The sequence below is a fragment of the Notothenia coriiceps genome, unplaced genomic scaffold (genome assembly GCF_000735185.1).
Source record: "Notothenia coriiceps isolate Sejong01 unplaced genomic scaffold, NC01 NC01_scaffold00027833, whole genome shotgun sequence".
Lineage (NCBI taxonomy): Eukaryota > Metazoa > Chordata > Actinopteri > Perciformes > Nototheniidae > Notothenia > Notothenia coriiceps.
The window spans coordinates 1-5,236 of NW_011360534.1; the positions used below are offsets into that span (position 1 = coordinate 1).

General features: G+C 44.4%; 1 long non-coding RNA gene across 1 annotated transcript; it reads right to left on the reverse strand.

Annotated features, from left to right (window-relative positions):
• Positions 1-8: 8 nt before the first annotated feature.
• On the reverse strand, positions 9-1,038 carry LOC104957851 (uncharacterized). Its single transcript, XR_799700.1, has 3 exons — positions 1,017-1,038; positions 570-589; positions 9-395 (listed from the first exon to the last, which is right to left on the reverse strand). It is a non-coding gene; the product is annotated as an uncharacterized lncRNA (long non-coding RNA).
• Positions 1,039-5,236: the final 4,198 nt, after the last annotated feature.

Sequence of the window (5,236 nt, forward strand, 5' to 3'; positions counted from 1 at the left end):
TAGTGTGTATAACCCTTTCTCCTGTCTGTTACTCCCTCTTTCAGCACAAGAACCAGAGGGGGATTCAATGGAGCCTGAATACCTGCACTGAGACCCTCACCCTGCACCCTGAGTCTCAACTCTGTGTTTTTCAAGCCTTTCCCTGTTTTTTTGTATTAAACAAAACATTAAGCTTTCCCAATGGTGTGGTTTTCGTTTTGTGAAAAAGTGCAAATGCAGTGTTTGTATATAATAACCTCACATATTTTTTTTGCTGTTGGTCGTGAAATTGCTCCTGCTGACTTGAGCCAGCCATTTTTTCCTCCGCTCTGTGTCAGTGGGGAAGCCGTACATTCGTACTCCTTTCTCGGAGCGATTTGAGCATCCCCAGGCAGCACAGCAAACCATGGTGGCGACTAGGAGGCAGCACAGCAAACCAGGACAACACGGAGGAAGAGGCACAGACAAACTGCATGATATGCTATTCAATGTTTATTGAATTCCATGTATTTGCAATGGATGTTCCTAAAACAACACATTTAACATCATCATCATGCTGCTGCTGCTGCTGCTAGTCCTTTGATAGTCACCTGTCGGTCTCCTGTCCTTTCTGAAAGCCATAAAGATGACATTAGTCATTTAGATAACTTGTCCTCAATTACCATGGGATTACTGAAACTACCATGAATTTAAGAAACTGGTAGAAATTAATCTAATCTGAATTTTGAAGCATTCCTTTAGATCCCCTCCCTCTAAATATATCAATAAACATTAGAAAGTGATGCTCCTGACTACAATACAAGTTTAAGAAGATAATATTGGTTTTAAAGAATTCAAAGCTATAAACAGCAACAGGCTCTTTAACCAAGGCACTGTTAGTCTAACATGTAAACTAGTTGTTCACACTAATCCTAATATTATCACTTAATATTAGCAAATTCTATTTTATTTTAAAAAAAATATTGATGTAAATACATACACATATCGATTTGTTTTATAAATATTGCAAATCAAAACCTTTATTCACTAATAATTACCAAAAATCGTAGTTCTATCTCCTGTTATCAATGCATTCACATTGCCTGCCATGAACTTCCGGGGAACGATCCTCGTCTGCATGAACCACGTGACGATAACCGTTTTTGGACTTCCGCTGTCGTAACTCTTTTATCTATACGGCGCTGGGTATGCTGAGTCCATTTCTGACATTTTCAGGATCAAAATTGGCAGTTTAAAGCATAAAATTCCAAATATGTGTACTCTGTGGACTGATCTTGATTAATTTTTGGATTCGATTTGGAAGATTTACGGGAATCTGGATCATTTGGATCGGACGGATTGCATATTTAACTGAGAAAGAATTGTCCACAGTAGAGATATAATTTTCATCATGTGCTGTCTATATCCAATTGTGGCAACACTGCTCATTGTAGTGAAAATCAGCCAACAGAGAGTATAAATAATGCCACTTTCTGGTTAGATCTGCCATTTCTGATCCTAAAAAAAATTATAAAATAGACTCATTATAGCCTGGACATAGGCTATTATGCCATTCATGCTAATTAGTTTAGTTTATTGGTTTAGTTATCAGGGACCAACTACAAAAAGAACATCAATCTCAAAGAAACAAGATGCTTTGTACAAGATTATAGCAGTCTGCTAATTTCCATCTGCAGTCCCTGGGTATTAACGCAACCAATGCTTATTGTGCAAACTGCCCAACATATGCAACTTACCATCCGGCATTTTCTATGTGCTGGGACCCAAACTACACATTTCTATCATAAAACTTGGGTGTACTCAACATTCTGGGTGCACACTGCTGGCAACGAGACTATAGTCCAACACAGCAGCAGACTGAACACCAAACTTCTGTTTCCTGTTTGTCCGAGCAGCTGTTGGTGGCTTTGGATGCACTGAAGGGTCTTGGTGTCCTGCATACGGATATCAAACCCGACAACGTAATGTGTGTCAACCAGCTGGACCAGCTCTTTAGAGTGAAGTTAATAGACTTTGGTGAAGCTATGACATCCTCTGAAGTCCAGACTGGTATGGATCTTTAGCCAGCAGGGTACAGGTGGGTTCCTCCAACCATGTTGCTCTCTTGGTCCTCTGCACCTGCCGACAAAGATCTAATCTTTGGGCTTCCTCTTCAGATCTCCAGAGATTGCCCTGGGCCTCCCGTTCACCGAGGCTATCGATGTGTGGGGGGTGGGCTGCATACTGGCCTTCCTCTATCTGGCTGAAAACCTCTTCCCTGTTGACTGTGAATATCAGATGGTGGGTTGTCTACCTCAGACGAATTTCCGCAGAGACTTTGATGCAGAATGTCAGCTGTAACTCTGTCTATCTCTCTTATTCGGTAACTGCTATGCCTCCTGAATTTCCCTACGGGATCAATAAAGGTCCATTTTTGTAGCTCATGTTATCTTGTCTGCAGATGAAGTGCATGGTTGAGGTTCTGGGTCAGCCGGAGGACCACATGCTTCGCGCTGGCATACATACAAATTACTTCTTCATTGAGGAAGTGGCCGCTCACCATCCAACCTGGAGGCTGATGGTGGAGTACCTATGTTGGTTAAATCAGTGGATGTTAACTGTTTTAGAAAGATTCTAATGTGTATTGTGTTCCTTTAGACGCCTTGTGAATTTACAGATGTCAACAACATCCAGGCAGAAGAGCGGCACAGCTTAATTGACCTCCCAGGCTCTTTGGATGATCTTGTCAATGTACGTACTCTTTGTCTGCTTTGCATAAGACTGAAACAGTACCAGTCTTGAGAGTTGGGGCTGCATCAACTGAGCTTGATCTGTTTTCAGATCCAGATCCATCCAGAAGAGGAGGCTGCTGAGATTGAGGACAGGATGGCTTTTGTGGACCTCCTCAAACGGCTTCTGCATGTTGACGGGGATCAGAGAATCTCTCCCCAGCATGCTCTGCAGCACTCCTTCATCACAAAGTGGCTCCTGACTGAGCCCTTTGACAGCAGAGCCCTGTAAGTTACTGTTCACACTAGCAGGAGATAACCTCTGAGGTTGGTAGGCTGTTTACTTTATGGATTGGCTGAATGATTCACCTCCAGTCTGCACCTCCAGAACCACGACGAGCGTCTGCTCAGTGGGGGCCTCAGGAGACAACACATCAGCCACTTTGATATTTGATGGAAGCAATGAGCCCTCCATACTGTCACCCAGGGGCGGACTGGGACTAAAATTCAGCCCTGGAAACTGACCCAGCCCGGCCACATGAAATGTCAAATGTTAGAAATCCGCTGTTTATTATTTAAAGTTTTACGTCCGATTCTCTCCTTTTTTCCTCTCTGTACACAGCTCCAGTTTGGGCATTGGCCTGTCATCAGATTTCATTTTTAGTTGCTGCTGTAGCGGAAGTTTAGTAACATTATTTTTGATGAAATACTCCAAATCTCCACCCTCCATAATTGCACTTGCTTGAGTTGCTTGCTACTTTTTAAGGGCGGTGATGACAGTTACAGTACGAACTGAAGTTGATGCGATTTGATTGGATTGTGAGGCATGACGTGAGCCTCATCTGATTGGTCAATCCCTCAAAATTTTTTCACCAAGGGAAGCCAATTTCGGCTAGCCTCCTCTCGCAACAGAGTGCAATCTACTGTTTCATCATAACATCTAGAGGGCCGCTGTTTCACTCTTTGTAAAATACTCAATGAGAATGGGGGAGAGATGGGCCGGCAGAATAATTACCGAAATTAAACAAAGTGTTTTTATTTATTTATTAAAATTATTACTACAATCCAAAAAAACAGGGGAAGCCTGGCTTCCCTTGGCCTCCAGGAGAAAACGCCTCTGAGTTCAAGGGATAATTCTCACCCACCTCTTGCCCTGCACGTGTGCCAGTTGAGATGGTTCTTCCAGCAGCTCAACTCTGTCCCTCATCATGAACGCAGGAGGCTGGCTGTATATCTGAACTTGCGCTCTTCATCATCTTGCACTTGTTAAGCTGCTGCTGATAGTGCTTGTAGCGCTGCTGCCAAAAAGGTCTGTACATTTGCGATATTTATATGCTTCACCTGCGAGTGACTTCACCTTTTTTTCTCTTGCCTTCTCGGCCCCACCTTTTTCTTTTCGTTTTCTTTGATTTTTATCCATGTTTTTTCATTCTCCCTGTCTGCCGCGGCGTCTAATCCCTTTTCTTTTGTGTGGCCGGTCTTTTCTTCTTCGTGTGTGATTATTTGACAGATAAGAACCACACAACTGCATTAGCGGCCGCTGTCGCCCTTTGTCGGCCGTCAGCGCAACTTAAATTATGAGGTTAAGCTATTTCTTATTTAAAGGGCCGGCCGGCCGTCAACAGCCCTTGACGACCGGCCGTTCTGTGGTTCTCCAGATTCTACAGATGGCCGCCCCTCGGGGTGACTTTCCCAGCCGCTCACTGTCTCAAAATCTGGTTCTAAATGTTTAATTTTCTCTATAAAAATAGAACTAATACTAATGTATCCGGATGCTCCCTTCATGGGAGATTTTTACAGAGAGTTTACAGGCATAAAAGAGGCAAAGCTATCATCCCAAAGGGAGATAGAGGTTCAGACTTTGGTGCAAAAACAGGTGGTATCTGTTGTGCGTACACGGGACAGAGAGAGGGGGCATTATTCTCTGTATTTTCTGGTGCCCAGGAAACAGGTGAATTCAGGACCATTCTGGATCTCCGTGGTCTGAATCTTCACATTGTACGCAAAACCTTCCAGATGTTGACTGTGAAACGGTTATTGGAACTGGTGCAGCCAGGCGATTGGTTTACAACCATCGACCTGAAGGACGCCTACTTTCATGTCGGAATTGCTCCGAAACACAGAAAGTATTTACGTTTTGCCTTCCAGGGGGTGGCCTACGAGTACAATAGGCTGCCGTTCGGCTACTCGCTGTCCCCACGCACGTTCAGGAAGAGCGTGGAGGTGGCACTCCAGCCGCTGCGCAGCCGAGGCATGAGAGTATTCTTTGACCTAGACGACCTCATAGTTATGGCCTGCTCCAGGGAACGGGCAATGTGTCATACGGCTCAATTGATCCGACATCTAACCAAGTTAGGATTTGCGATCGATTGGAAGAAGAGCGCCCCCATGCCTCAACAACAGGTATTGTATTTGGGAGTGGTGCTCGATGCAGGCAGGCTACGCGCCACCCTGTCAGAGAGCAGACAGGCATCCTTGCTACAGGCAGTTTGCAGACTGCGACAGGGGGCAATAGTGACGGCTTAACTGTTATGCAGACCCTGGGTCTC